Below are 15682 nucleotides of genomic sequence, written 5' to 3'. Positions count from 1 at the left end.
ATGTGACAAAGCATGTAAATCAAGAAAATCCATTTCAACTAGGCATCACCATTGCCAAATTATCCATAATATACTCAATTACTATAAGCAATATAACATACCAAGCTTTTAAATTCACCACAATTTATATAAATTAAGATAACATCAAGACATGTTACATATACATGCCACAACTCTAGGCTCAAAATGACCAAAAAGCTACCAATTTGGTGATAGGATAGGATGAGCTTCAGAACGATCCAACTTGAGGTGTTTTGCAAGGTGACGACCTATAAGAAAAGGGAAAACAAACGGGGCAATTCAACATTTATATATATAAACATTAATATCGTTATATGTTATTTCGATTTCACATTTCATATGAACTGCATCTCCTGATGAACTCTACTAAACAAAATCAAATACACAGGCATCTCCGTTACACCAGTTGCTCATCCAAGCTAAGTATATTCATGTCAGGTTACTTGTCCAGGCTAAACCTTTATAATGACACATCAAATTGCTTGTCCAAGCTGAATATATATACATGTCAAGTTGCCCGTCTAGGATAAACCTTTAAAGCAACATCAAGTTACTTGTCTGCGCTAAACCTGTGTCACATATATCTTTTATAACACCCCTAACCAGTTTCCATTGTTGGATTAGGGTTACAGAGTGTTACAGTACAATTTGAAATATTTAAGTTCAAACAAAACAACTAATTAATTTTAATTTCTACCATTCATATAAACCTTTCATTTATAGCATAAAATACAATCACAGGCTTTAATCTAGGCCTACGGGGACCTAAAAATAGTTTGGGAACATGCAAGAACCATTTTGAAGCAAAACAAGAAAATTTAGAAAAAGTAAAAAAAATTTAAAACAGGGGTCACACGGTCGTGTGGCATAGCCCAGGCCATGTGCCACAAGGACATAGTTGTGCAACCAACCATGTGGTAGACCATGTAACTTTCAAAATGATTTCACACAACCTTGTCACAAACCGTGTGCCAAGCCATGTAAGATTCAATGTACCCTCACACAGTCGTGTCATAGGCCATGCGACACATTGACTTAGATCACACAGCTGCGCCCCAGGCCGTGTGTACCAAAAATTACCCCTAATGCAAGCTAATTCAAACCCAATTGCTTGGGCATTAAACCAACCAATTCAAGATGCTATCACATGGTTAAAACACATTAAAAAACATCAAAACATACCAAAAATCAATCAACCTAGGTGCTTAAACAATATGCCCTCATTGACACCACAATTTATAAGCCAAAATGAATCAAAACCAAACACTTATCCGACACCTAACTAAATGACATTCAGATTCACCAAAAACAATATATTCACCTAACTAAATGATATTTAGATTCATCAAAAAAAATATATTCACCACAATATATTCACCTAGCTAAATGCCATTCAATCATATCATCAAAATATCCATTTTCAAAAATCTACAATTCCAACTCAAACTAACACATTAAGTGCACATAATTAGAACTACTCAACATTCCATCTCATTCAATACACCTTTAAACAACTTATATATATATACAACATCATAAACATAAACCAAAATACCACAAAACATCTACAACTAAACCATTTGTTCAAAGTACCAAAACATATATACATGTCTACCAAATATTATCAATTCAAATACCATACATAAACGACATGGATAAGTCAATCAAAAAGATCCTAATAGATGTCATTCATAACCAACTTCAAAATGATCCAAACATCTACCGAGATAGGGAATGGATAGTGTGACTGCCCCGACTTGACCTTCCAACCAAGCAAGCTTATCGTGATCTACAAGGAAACAAAAATAATGTGAGCACATAATGCTTAGTAAGTTTGAATAAAGGAACACATAACTCACAAATAAAATTACTTTACATAACACATATATTATTTCAATTATCACTTACATACTCACATACCGATAACCTTAGCACTTCAGTAACCTTTTCAATCAATAACCTTTTCAATTGAAAACCTTTCCAATTGAAAACCTTTTTATCATTTTCATTGTTTCGGGAATGCCATGGTGTCTTTCAACTATGGTATTTTCCTTTTCTTAAATCAAGAAAATCTTGTCTCCATTTCATAGATATGTGTTTAGAGATATTAATTTACATCATAAAATTAACTGAAGCATTATAAATAGAATACGAACATACCTCAACTAACATGGATGCAAAAATAGAGCCGACGACTAATCCGAAACCTTAGCTTTACCGTGATTCAGATTCAACTTATTTGTTTCTTGATCTAAATAATAATTTCATTTAATTAAATTATACAAATAGCTTAAAATAACTAATTCAAGCCTATATCCCATTTTATTGTGAATTTACAAAATTACCCCTAACATTTTAACTTTTGTGCAATTTAGTCCCTAAACCCGAAACTTGCAAAATTCACCATTTTAAGGAAAAAATCTACTAGCCGAATTTCCTAGGAGTTTATTGCAACCCATATTTTCCACCATTTCACACTATTATCATTGAATTTTACTATTTTCTCAAATAGGTCCTAAAAACACAAAATCATCAAAAATTACTTAACAAAATACTTATATTTAATTACCAACTTTAACAATCTATCAAATAAATTCAAAAATGTTCAAACTCATTCATGGAAAGTCCCTAAAATTTTAACAATTTTACAAATTGACCCCTAAGCTAGGTAGATTAAGCTAATACAAACTCAAGAACATAAAAATCACTAAAAACAGACATCAAACACATACCATGCATGAGACGCTAAGCTTGACTGAAGTTTCCCAACCTTCCAATGGTGATTTCGACAATGGGAAATTATGAGGGAAGAAAATGATGGCTTAGTTCTTTTGTTTAAATTAATTTTTTTACCTAATTACCATTTTGCCTTTATGACTGTTATCTTAATAACTAATAAAACTTGTCCATAATTATCCACTAACCACCCTTGTGGTTTATTTACCATATAAGTCCATTAATTTACCTTTTCAAAGCGATTTGACCCTTTTAACTAATAGAAATAAACTTCTACGTCTTTTACAATTTAGCCTTTTTTACTCAATTAACTATTTGAACAATAAAATTTTTTAATCAAATTTTAATACGACCCTAATAAATACTCATAAAAATTAAATAAATATTAAAATACTAACTCACTCATTAGAATCATAGTTCCAAAACTACTATTTCTGACACCACTAAAAATGAGATGTTACACCTTCGAGTTCGTAACAAATGTTGGACCTTGACAATCATCAGTAATCAATCTCGTACTGGTGCGCAGAAAACCTTATTAGCATGCCAATCGTATCCTAAAATTTATTAGGCTCACACAGGCATGCATTACACATATAATCATCACTTTTCAATTTAGTCAATTTCTCACCTTTTGTACCAATTTACAACCAATTTAATTTACAATCAAGCATACATATATATATAATTCAAATGCATACAATCTAAGTTATAAATATCATATGAACTTACCTGGTCAAAGCAACAAACAAGTTGGATCTTCAAGGACTAATCAATAATTTTGGCTTTCTCGATTATCTTCGGTTTGATCCAATTCTCGATCTATATAATTATTTTAGACAATTCATCAATACAATAAAAATTTCATGTTATGCCATGATATGATGAACCTATACAATTTTGTTTTTTTGAAACCCCTAAAGTTTTACATTTTATTCAATTTAGTCCCTAAAATCGAAATAACTATATCTTTCAATTTTGAGCCTCGATTTTAAAACCGATTTCAACTACATATATTATAGATTCTCTACTATCTGTTATTACTAAAATTTCACCTCAATTTCACAATTTATTCACTTTAGTCCTTTTACAAAAACCTAATAAAAAATTTAAAATTTAGTCATTTTTCATAATCTAAGCTTAAAATCTATCAATTTAATACCAATTTCTTCAAGAAATGAACAATGGGAACTACAAAAAACTTTCACAGTTTTAAAAATTGGTACATGGGATAGTTGAATCAAGCTCCCATGATCTCAAAAACATAAAAATTACAAGAAAATGACTTGAAATTACGTACCAATTAAGGGTTGAATGTCAAAAGTTTTGAAAGTTTTCTCCAAGCTTCAACAATGGAGATTCAACTATGGAAGGATGAGAAAGATGAATGTTTTCTCTTTCCTTCTAGTAAATCAATTATATATACATGCATTAATCCTTAATTAACCTTATTAATCTTATTTAATTTAACATAAACTTTAACTTAATTAAGCTTAAGTGGGATGTGTCATCATCCACTAAATCCTATAGGAAAATGATTTAATTACCATTTTAAACATTTGGCTAATTGCAATTTAAGTCCCTAAGTCTTTGACCAATTAAAAACTTGTAGCGATATATTTTTTAAAAATTTCGTCCTTGTTCCCAAATTAAGCAATTAATAAACAAAATTGAAGGGCCAAACTTTAATATTCCTTCATACTAACTCCATAAATATATTTGATATTTACGAACTCGATTTACGAAAATGAGGTTCCAAATCGTCTTTTCTAGCATCCCTGAAAATCGGGCTGTTACAATAATTAATTAGATTTAAATTTCAAATTACAATAATTTAAAGGGTAAAGTATAGAAATGACCACTAAACTATTGCCTCATTCTATTTTGATTATTGAACTTTTAATTTTTTCCAATTTCATCATTAAACTATTCAAAATCAAATTTTTTGGTAACTAAACATTAATAACCGTTTGAAATATGAGGGAAGTGTTAAAGTGGGTTTTTTTATTGATCTAATAATAAATTTAGCCCTTAATGTTTACACATTTTATCAATTTGATCATAAATAAAAAATTAATGAATTTAACTCTCAATGTTTGCAAAATTTTTCATTTTAATTCAAATTCTAAAAAAATCAATAAAAATCCATTTCAAAATGAAAAATTTTATAAAAATTCAATAGTGAGACAATTAAATCTTTAAACAACTTAAAAAGAATCATTTTGACAACATTGAGCAAAAGCATTAGCACTAGAAGAATTGGTTTTATGCTTAAGTCCCGTAAAAACCCTTACAATACTATCTTTCCAAATAAAGAGGCATCAAAACACACACACATATCATCAACCAAATCAAAGAAAAAGTCGTCACAGTCACATCAAATCATTATAGCACTGAAACAAAATGAGGATGTTTCAAAACGTTGTGCAATGTGGAACTAACAAAATTCACAAACCTTAAACCTATCAATTCCGAGCGAGAAGAGAAGAAAACAAAAGTGAAATTGAAGGAACATATACATGAGAGAGCCATACATCAACGCAAACAAAGTAATTATTAAAATTAGAAAATGCTGTAGAAATAATAAAGAGGGGTTTTGTAATTTACATGGTAATCATAAGATCCAACAACAAGGATGAGATAAACAAGGCACCAGTTTTTTTTAAAAACTTACAGAATTTAATTTTTTTTAAAAAAATAAAATTTTTATTTTTTAAATGTTCAGGGCTAAATTTATTGAATTCTTTAGAATTTTAACTAAAATGACAAATTTTGTAAACATTGAGAGTTAAATTTGTTGAATTTTATATATTTAGAAAAAAATCGATATAATGTGTAAGTATTAAAGGGCTAAATTTGTTATTAGATCAATAAAAAAGAGCTCACGTCAACACTTCTGTCAGATTTCAAACGGTTGTTAATGTTTGATGATTAAAAAAATTGATTTCGAATAGTTTAGTGTCTAAATCAGAAAATTAAAAATTTAGTGACCAAAATAGAATGCAAACAATAATTTAGTGATCATTTCTATTCTTTACCCTTTAAATTATTGTAATCAGAATTTTAAATCCAATTAGTTAGATAAAATTAATTATAATTTGCATAACTTAATGACAAAATAAGAAATATAAACTCGAGCTTAAAATTTAAAACGACATAAAAAATATGAAAACAATTAAAATAATTAATGAATATATATATGTGTCATTTTCACTTTTAAGAACAAACATTCTCTCCCTCCTATATATATACTTAACATATTAAGGGAGGGTTGTATCACTTCCAAGCCTTGAAACTTGGATTTTAGATTGCTTACTCAAAACTTCAACCGTTTATTTTTACAGTTTATCAAAGAAGTAAGGTTGTTGGAATCGGACCGGTATCAAACAAACTATTTAGACCTAGAATTGACCTATCATAACGTGCTAGACAAAAACCTAACTAGCTAGACACGAAAACTTAAAATGTAGTCACTGGTAAATAATTTGAGTTAGATTGGTTAGCCACCTATCACCTAAAGTTTTAAGACTAATTGCAAGATCAATCTAAGAAAATTCTTAAAATCTAAGACTAAGTCCTATAATCAGATCTAGGTTCGGAAGTACAGTTACATATAGGGAAGTTTAGAGCATCCCTACAATGCCTGTCCAAAGATAATACTACATAGCTTGGTGCTTAGAGTTTCTAACTTAAAATTTCTAATTTCGGCTCCAAATTAATCTAATTTAAAAAACTAAAGAAATACTAAACTTGAATTTTGTAACTAAACATATACTACTAAGGCAAATCAATCTCCAAGATTATCATCTAAAAAAATTTAAAAAAAACCAAAATTTCTAAAGCCAAAACTAAATTAGACTTAAAATACTAAAAAAACTTAAAAATTCTAAAAGAATTTAAAACCTAAGGAAATTGACTCTAATAACTCTTAAATCCTCAACTTTAGAATAATAATCAAATTAATTATATTAAAACCTAAAATTTTAAATTATAAAACTAAAATAAGTGTAATTCCAAATTAAAACCTAATGAAACCTATTAAATCCTAAAATTTTAAATCAAGGAAGTAGACTAAAATTAAATGATAAATATAATATAATATAATATAATATAAATTACTTTCTATAAATTAATTGATTCAACAATGTAAATATCGAAAGAAGCTATAATAACATATTTTTAGGTTTAATGATGATAGAAAAAAAAAAGAGAATGAAAAAGGAAGAAATTTTAAGTACAGTTGCATTCAGTAAGGGAGAGTAATAGATTTCTAATTTGAAATTTAGAGTGATAAAATTTTAGGCATATATCTTGGTCTCTAATATGAATGTTGATTTATAATTATAAATATTTGTTTTGCTTTAATATATATGTTGATTTAAAACTAAAAAGTTGCTGTTTCTTTAGATGTTTTCGGAGAAGATGTCAAATCTGAAAAACACGCTTGATGTTCTGCCTATACCTTCAGAAGAGTCATGTCTCCTCCCCACGATCTTCTCAAGCGGCAAGCTCTAAAATGCCGAGAAGATAAGCTCAGCCATGTTCTCAAGTATGGATCATTTTACCAAGTTTAGGATTGAGGAAGGTGATCATAAAGCGAAATGTAATTATTGTGATAGAAATTTTTTTGCTCACTCTAAAAAAAAGTGGAACAGCTTCATTGAAAAGCCATATGGGTGCTTGTAAAAAGTTTCCTTGTAAAGAAGGTGGTGATGGTGGTACTCAAACTAAATTAGTTTTTCTATTTGAATGGTTGGATGTCCTAGACTTCATATGCTATCACGATGGATTATTGGATGATATTGTTATAAAATTTATTTTGATGTCAATAATAGCCTTAAGAAATACATGGAATTTCAAAATGTTAGAGTTTTTCTTACAAATGATTGTTAGACCTCAATCCAAAGACAAAATTATATGTTTCTTATGATTCACTTTGTAGACAACAAATGAGAATTGAACAAGAGAATTTAAACTTTTGTCCTATGTCTAGTCGTAAAGGTAATGTCATTGGTAAGGTTGTTGAAACATGTTGTCGTGAATACATGATTGATAAGGTTTTCACTATTATTGTTGTTAATGCTAGTTCCAACGATTTTTCCATGTCATATTTGAAGAAAAAAATCACACATATAAGAACTAGTATACTAAAAGGCAAGTATATGCATGTGAGGTGCATAACTCATATAGTGAACCTTGTTATTTCTGATGGTTTGAAGGAGTTCAATGAATCTGTGTTTCATGTTATAGGTGTAGTTAGATATGTTAGACAATCTCCCCTTAGGCTAGTGAAATTTAAATATTTATGTTGTTGAGATGAAAATTTAAAGCAAGAGTATGGATGTCAGCACTCGGTAGAATTCAACTTTTTTATGTTGAATGCTACCCAAAAATTTGAAAGGTCTTCTTAAGCATATAAGGAAGTAGATCCTTATTTTAGAGGAGAGCTTTCAATGGGAGATGGGGTGCCCAATTATGAGGATTGGGATATTTTTAGAAACTTTTGCCTTTTTTTAGAAAATTTTCAAACCCTCACAATAAAGGTCTTTGGTTGTTATGTCACCTCTAATTGCATTCCTGACCATATTTCCATAGTTTATTCAAGATTGAAAGAACGAAATTTTGTCCTAATATTGATTTGAGTATGATGGCTAAAAGATTGGAGGAGAAATATGACAAGTATTAGGGAAATTTGAGAAGACAAGCATGCTAGTGTACATTGCTTCGATTCTTAATCCAAGCAAGAAACTTCCTTTTGTGGAGTATTTAAACTTGAAGGTGTATTATAAAAAAGAAACTTTAGTAATTATGAATAAATTCCAATAAGAATTAGAAGAATTGTTTGATGAATATAAGAAGAAAGAAGGTCTTATCAAGGTTATTGGTAAAAGTAGTGAAGTGAGTCAAGTTGCATAATCGAGAACTAAATCCTCGCTAAAAAAGCAATAAGCTTTAAGTTCAAGTTTGAGGAAAAAAAAGGATTGAACAAGATAAAGAAGACAACATATTAATTGAACAAGGTAAAGAAGACAACATATTAGAGTTGGCTAGATATTTGAATGAACAAGTAGAAGATGATGAAGATGATGGGTTTTGATGTCCTCCTTTGGTGGAAACTCAACCAAAATAGGTTCCTTATATTATCCACCATAGCTCAAGACATAATGGTGGTTCCAATATCAACATTGGCCTTTGAAGTGATTTTTAGTAATGGTGGATTGTGCTTGATGCATATAAGAGTTCTTTAACTCCAAGGATTGTGCAAGCACTTATCTATGCTCAAGATTTGTTACATGGTCAATATTCAACTCTTCTTAATCCAAGCACTCTTAGCATATTTGAACCTAAACAAGACGTGAGACAAATTGACAAATTTGATTTGGGTAATAGACTAATACTTTAGTAATACCAAAAATTTACTATTTGTTTATTTAAAGCTTACTAATGTTATTTTTCTTTATTTATATACTTGTAGATTTGTCTAAAATTCAATTGGATCCCAATATTGGTTAGAGACATATCACATTTATCACTTCATTTGTGAGGTATTATGTTTACAACTCACTAACTTCAAATTGGTATGTATATTGAATTATTGATAACTTTAACTAATTCATCTATTTATTGTTTATGTTTAGTTTATCTTTGATGGTGAGGTGATTTTTTCGGGTTCAAGATTTGTCTAAGCTTTGCTATTGTTTTGTTGTTCTTATTTAGTGAATTTATTTGTTGTCATTGGATGTTAACTGTTAGTTGTGTGTGGACTTATGAGATTGTATTTGAATTTATCTGTGGCTGATGTTGGCATAGTTAGTAGGCTTTTATGGATTTTTAATTGACCAAATCTTTGAATGTTGATTATAAGTAATCTATGCACTTGGTTTGGACTAAATGTTGTTATTTGAATTATATGTGCATTATATATGTACTTGGAAGTTTATATGTTAGTTTCAATGTTATTAACAGGTGAAAAAAATGAGCTAACAAAGATCATGTTTGTGTGACACCCCTAACCCGTATCCGTTATCGAATTAGGGTTAAAGGCGTTACCGGACGAATCGAAACATTTTACAAACAATTCATATACATCATTCTCAAACCATATTCAAACATCCACAATACGTCCCTTACTTAGGTCATCGAGACCTTAAACATGCATTAGAAAGAGATCAGGACTAAACTGAATACATATAAAATTTTTCAAAACTTAAACATTTCTCAAAGTTACAGAGGTCACACGCCTGTGTGAACAGGCTACATGTGAGCATAGGCTGTGTGCCTCACACGGCATTAGACACGCCCGTGTGTCTAGACTGTGTCAAAAGAGGGCATACATACTGACTTGTCCACACGGCCACATGACATGCTTGTGTGCCAGGCCATGTGAAAATTAGGGAGGCTACTGACTTGAGTCACATGGCAAATCACACGCCCGTGTGTCTAGCCCGTGTTCGAAACTGACTTGGCCACACGGCCTAGAACACGCCTGATAAGCCATAATATATACATATTTTTATCCCATGCCTGGCATATTTTTGGATGATTTATCATAATATTTAGTGAATTTTATGCTCTTAATCCTTTAATTTCATTTTTTATACTTAGGTGAGCATAGGAAGGTGAAAAGAGCAAGAAACAGGCCAAAAAGGGACAAAATGGGCTTATCTCAGTATTTCACATGGCCTAGGCATTTTCACACGGGTAAACTACACGCTCGTGTGATACAGACGGGCAGGCCACACGCTCGTGTGTCATGGTCGTGTCGACTAAAAACCATCTCAGAATTACATACGGTCTGAACATCATCACACGGGCGTGCCAACGACCATGTCCCTATCGAGCCCAAGTCTAATTCTACTTGAAAAAGGCTAATTTTGAGGGTTTTGGAAGCATTCCAAAGTCTATATAAACACCCTAGAAGAGGGTTAAAGGGAACAGAGAGTAGAAGGCAGAAAATACTCAAGGATAGCTATTGGAAGCAGCTCGGAAGCGGGATCTACTTCAAGACTGAAGATCTCCATTCAATTTCCTTAGAAGTTCTTTGGGTTTCTTTATGTTTTGTTGTTTTTCCAATTTTAAAATGTTTTCCCTTATTATGAACTAAACTCCCTAAATACCTAAGGGAGATGAAACTTAAGATGGATATTATTACTATTTGCATTATATGATAAATACTTGTTCTTATTCTTAACTGTGAGTTTTAATCCTTGCTTGAATATTCCAGGATATTAATTCAGGTTTTGATGTGCTTATTCAGTGGAGAAAAAGTCCCTGTTCAAGAGTAGATCTCCCATAATTAAACAGAGTTGCATGCAATCCTAGAGATAGGACAACATAAATCTGCCGTATTAGAGTCAAATCTAATAAGGGAATCTATAGATCGAGTTAATGCGATAATAGGGGTTTTAATTAGAAAGAGATTTCAATTAATCAACCTAGAGTCAGTTGTTTTTAGTCTCTTGAGAGATATTTACATAAATTAGGGATTCCTACAGATTAAGTCAAGTGAATAAATCATCTAATTCAAAAGTAATAAGTGAAGTCTAGGTGAATTCTTCCTTGGGTATTGTCTTCTCCATCGATTTTCCAAAGAATATTTTCCAACTTTTATTTCTGTCACGTTCTTAGTTAATTAGATAATTAAGTTTAGTTTAGAAAATATCCCTTCAATTCTTAGGCTAGATAATAAAAAGATAGTAATTACTAGTACTTTTAGTCCTTGTGGATACGATATTTCTAGTCTCACCTTAATTATACTACTGTTCGATAGGTGTGCTTGTCTTAGTCGAATTTTTAGTTAGTTTAGTGACCATCAGGTTTTTGGTGCCGTTGCCGGTGACTATGATATTAGGAACGCTTGATTTTTATTACTTTAGCCATTTTTACTTTTATTGCAATTTATTTTTGTTTTTAGTTTAATTTTTCTTTTCTAAATTTTTCTTTTTAATTGCTTTTGGCAGTGTCTCTAGTTTATGACTAGAAGGAACCTGTCAGGATCTTTACTTTTTGACAGTGAGATCAAGAGCACAGCTCGTAGAACTAGAAGAGAAATAAGGTGGAGTCTACAATACATAGAGGAAGAGCGAGAGGACGATATCCATACTACAACCGAGGAGATGGCTAAAAATCAAAATAATCTGCCACCTCTTGTGGTTGATGCAAATCCAGTAAATCAGGATCCTGCTCCTCGTACTATGTATGATTATGCTAAACCTACTTTAATAGGAACTGAATCGAGTATAGTTGATCTGCTGTTGCTGAAAATAATTTTGAACTGAAACTTAACACTATTCAAATGATACAACAGTTTGTTCAGCTTGATGGTTTGTAAGACAAGGATCCAAACACTCATTTAGCAAATTTTATGGAATTCTGCGACACATTTAAGATCAATAGCGTTTCTGACGATGCCATTCACCTTTGGTTGTTTCCCTTTTCATTAAGGAATAAGGCTAAACAGTGGTTGAACTCGTTACCACGGGGATCAATCACTACTTGGGAGCAAATGATCGAAAAATTTTTACTCAAATATTTTTCGTCGGCTAAAATGGCTAAATTGAGGAATGATATCTTTTCTTTTGTGCAGATGGATTTAGAAAAACTATATGATGCATGGGAGAGATACAAGGATTTATTGAGAAGGTGCCCTCACCAGGGATTACCTTTATGGCTACAGCTTCAAACTTTCCACAATGGTTTGAATCCCTCAACGAGACAGATGGTCGATGCAGTGGCCGGTGGAACCTTAAATAATAAAATACCTAAGGAGGCTTATGAGTTCATTGAAGATATGTCACTGAATAATTATCAGTGACAAGTCATGAGGACAAAGCCTAATAAAGCAGCCAGTGTTTTCAACCTCAACGCGGTCGTCATGTTATCAAACCAGGTAGAGCTCTTAAATAAAAAGATTGATGGCTTATATGTCTCTACGCAGGTACATCTAGTGATGCAGTGTAGTACAAATGGAGGAGGAATGAATAATAAAGAAATCCTAGCCTATGACCCTAGCACCACAAATGAACAAGTCAACTATATGGGTAACAATTCTAGACCTCAGAACAACCCCTATAGTAACACTTACAATGTAGGTTGGAGGAACCATCCCAACTTCTCTTGGGGTGGTCAAGGCAATCAAAGACGACAACCCCCTCCAGGTTTTCAACCACCTTACTAGCAGGAAAAGAAGCCAAACCTCGAGGAGATTTTAACAAAATTCATCTCGGTGTATATAATACCCCGATTTAGGGCCTGGTCGGAACAGTGGTCTCGGGACCACAAATTCAAAGTTTAGAAATTATTATTATTATTGTGAGGTTATAGTATGATTATTTTATTTCATGAAAAATTTGGTGAGTTAATTTTAAAGTTTGCGAGCCCGATTGCGAAAAAGGACTAAATCGCATAAAAGGCAAAAGTTGCATTTTAGTACCCAAATGTGTTAGATAGCTAGAGAATTAAAATTGGGGGCTTTTAAAGTGAAATTATACCCCTAAATATGGCTTGGCTGGCCATGAGACAAGATTTTTGCAAATGGTCAAAAGTTTAGGTAAGTGATGTCATGATTTGGAGATAAAATAATGCCTAAAGCCTATCTACTATTTTTCTTCTTCTCCATCCTTTCTCTCCATTGTAAATATCAGAAATTAGGGAGGTTTGAAAGCTAAAAATTTGTAGCAACTTTTTCCTCTCATAATGTAAGTGATCTTGATGATTTTTTTGATGATTTTTACATTTTTGGAATGTTTGTATTATGGGCTTTCAAATGAGAGGACTACCTTGCAAAATGGTGATAAGTATAGGGTTCCACCATGTGAATTTTCATGTTATTTTCTAAAATTTTATGGAAGAATATGAGTCTTAGAAGAGTTCTAAACAACTTTTGTGAAAGGTGTTAGCATGAAAACACCTAAAGGGACTATTTTGCATAAGTTGCAAAATAGGTGATAAGTGTGTGAAATAGTGGGATTTTGGGGTTACTATAAGATTAAAAATAATTCATCTAGGTTTGAAATATGAAGAAATTCGATAAAAATCGATTTTCGATAATAAGGGTAAAATGGTCATTTTGCCAAAGTCAAGGGGCAAAATGATCATTTTACTAAAGATGTAAATTTATGATTTCCTAATTGTAATTAGTGATTAAATGAGTGTATTTTGTTATTATAGATCAAGATTTTCCAAATTTGAACCTAGACCGGGGGAAAGCCAAGCAAGTCGACTAAACTGACTAGTCGAGTACATTTTGTAAACCGAGGTAAGTTGTATGTAAATAATACAACTATATTTCCAATATATGTGTTTGAATTGATATATCATGAATTGTTTGTTTGTGAATTGGGATATGGTAATTGAGATGATAGAGATCCCGTTGTAACCCTAGGAAATAAACCGGATATTCATGCCGTAACAATTGGGTCACTTGTGTGAGCTAGTGTAAGACATGTCTGGGACATACATCGGCAACATTATGGGAGCCAGTGTAAGACCATGTCTGGGACATGGCATCGGCATTGAGATGAGTGCTAGTGTAAGACCATGTCTGGGACATGGCATCGGCATTGAGATGAGTGCTAGTGTAAGACATGTCTGGGACATGCATCGGCTAAACGTTGTGTTTCTGTAATACCATGTCTGGGATATGGCATCGACACAGATATGCAAGAGCTAGTATAAGACCATGTCTGGGACATGACATCGGCCTCGACGATGGTAGCCAGTGTAAGACCATGTCTGGGACATGGCATTAGCATCTCATCCCATATTGGAGGCTTATAGAATATCTGGTAGTATTTCGAAAGGTTCAATGGTAGAAGTTATGAATGTGAGTTAATAAGGAAAGTATAAAAATGTTGTGAGTGGTACAGGTACCTAAACAGTACGCATGAGTCATGAGCTTGATATAGAAACTATCACTTGAGTGGACAGTAATGAGTAAGTCAAGCTTACGCTTACCCTTGTGCTATGAGCAAGATGATCATTGAGGAAATTTGTTGTATATTTATTTGTATGCAACTTACTAAGCTTATATGCTTACTTCCTCTTTCTTTCCATTTTCTCTCAGTGCCGCCTAGCTAGCTTAAGGATCATCGGAGGTCAGAGATATCGATCGCACTATCAGCCAAAACATTGGTATAGTTGGTTTTATATCTTTAAGCATGGCATGTATAGGGCTAGACTTTATTATTTTGTGTCGTGAGATTTGGCCATATAGGTTGGCTTGGGATAAATCCTATACTTGTTATTAAGCCTTGAATGATAGCTAATATTCATTTTGGTTATATGCAAATAAGTCATTTCCATAGTGGAGTAATTTGTCTTGTGAAACAATGTCTATTGTGGTTGACCTAGTCATATAAATTGTGATACTTTCGTAATTGCTTATATCGCATGGAACTATGTATGTAGGGTTGGCAAGGAGGCTTGGTAAATAGCCTCATATTGTCCACACGGGTAGACACATGAGGGTGGGGTCTGGCCGTGTGTCCCTTGCACTTAGAAATTTTAAGTCAGTATTCAAGGTAATAAACACACGGGCAGAGACACAGCCGTGTGTCTCAGCCGTGTGGTGGACACAGCCTGGTGCACGGGCGTATGCCTTGGTCGTGCGTCATTTTGGGTGTGCTGATGTTAGAAACAGAATACTCAAGTTTTCTCACACGGGCTAAGACACGGGCGTGTCTAGGCCGTGTGAGCAACACGGGCCAGAGACACGGGTGTGTACCCAGGCCATGTGAAGTCTGCACCTGTTTTTATGAAAAAAAATTGTGAAATTAAATTGGCAACATGTGCAATAGACACAGGCGTGTCCCATGCCACACGGGCGTGTGGAATCACACGGCCTACCCACACGGGCGTGTACCCTGTTTTTCAAGTAAAATTTTCAAGGTGGGTTTAAAGACTCGGAATAGTTCCGAATAATCTT

General features: G+C 32.5%; 1 non-coding gene across 1 annotated transcript; it reads right to left on the bottom strand.

The window, feature by feature from the left end:
* Positions 1-12310: 12310 nt before the first annotated feature.
* LOC121213211 (small nucleolar RNA R71) lies at positions 12311-12417 on the bottom strand. Its single transcript, XR_005908585.1, has one exon. It is a non-coding gene; the product is annotated as a small nucleolar RNA R71 (small nucleolar RNA).
* Between the last annotated feature and the right edge of the window lie 3265 nt (positions 12418-15682).

The sequence above is a fragment of the Gossypium hirsutum genome, chromosome A13 (assembly GCF_007990345.1).
Source record: "Gossypium hirsutum isolate 1008001.06 chromosome A13, Gossypium_hirsutum_v2.1, whole genome shotgun sequence".
Classification (NCBI taxonomy): domain Eukaryota; kingdom Viridiplantae; phylum Streptophyta; class Magnoliopsida; order Malvales; family Malvaceae; genus Gossypium; species Gossypium hirsutum.
The sequence above is the reverse complement of the archived record's forward strand: the minus strand, read 5'-3'. Positions and strand labels throughout refer to the sequence as shown.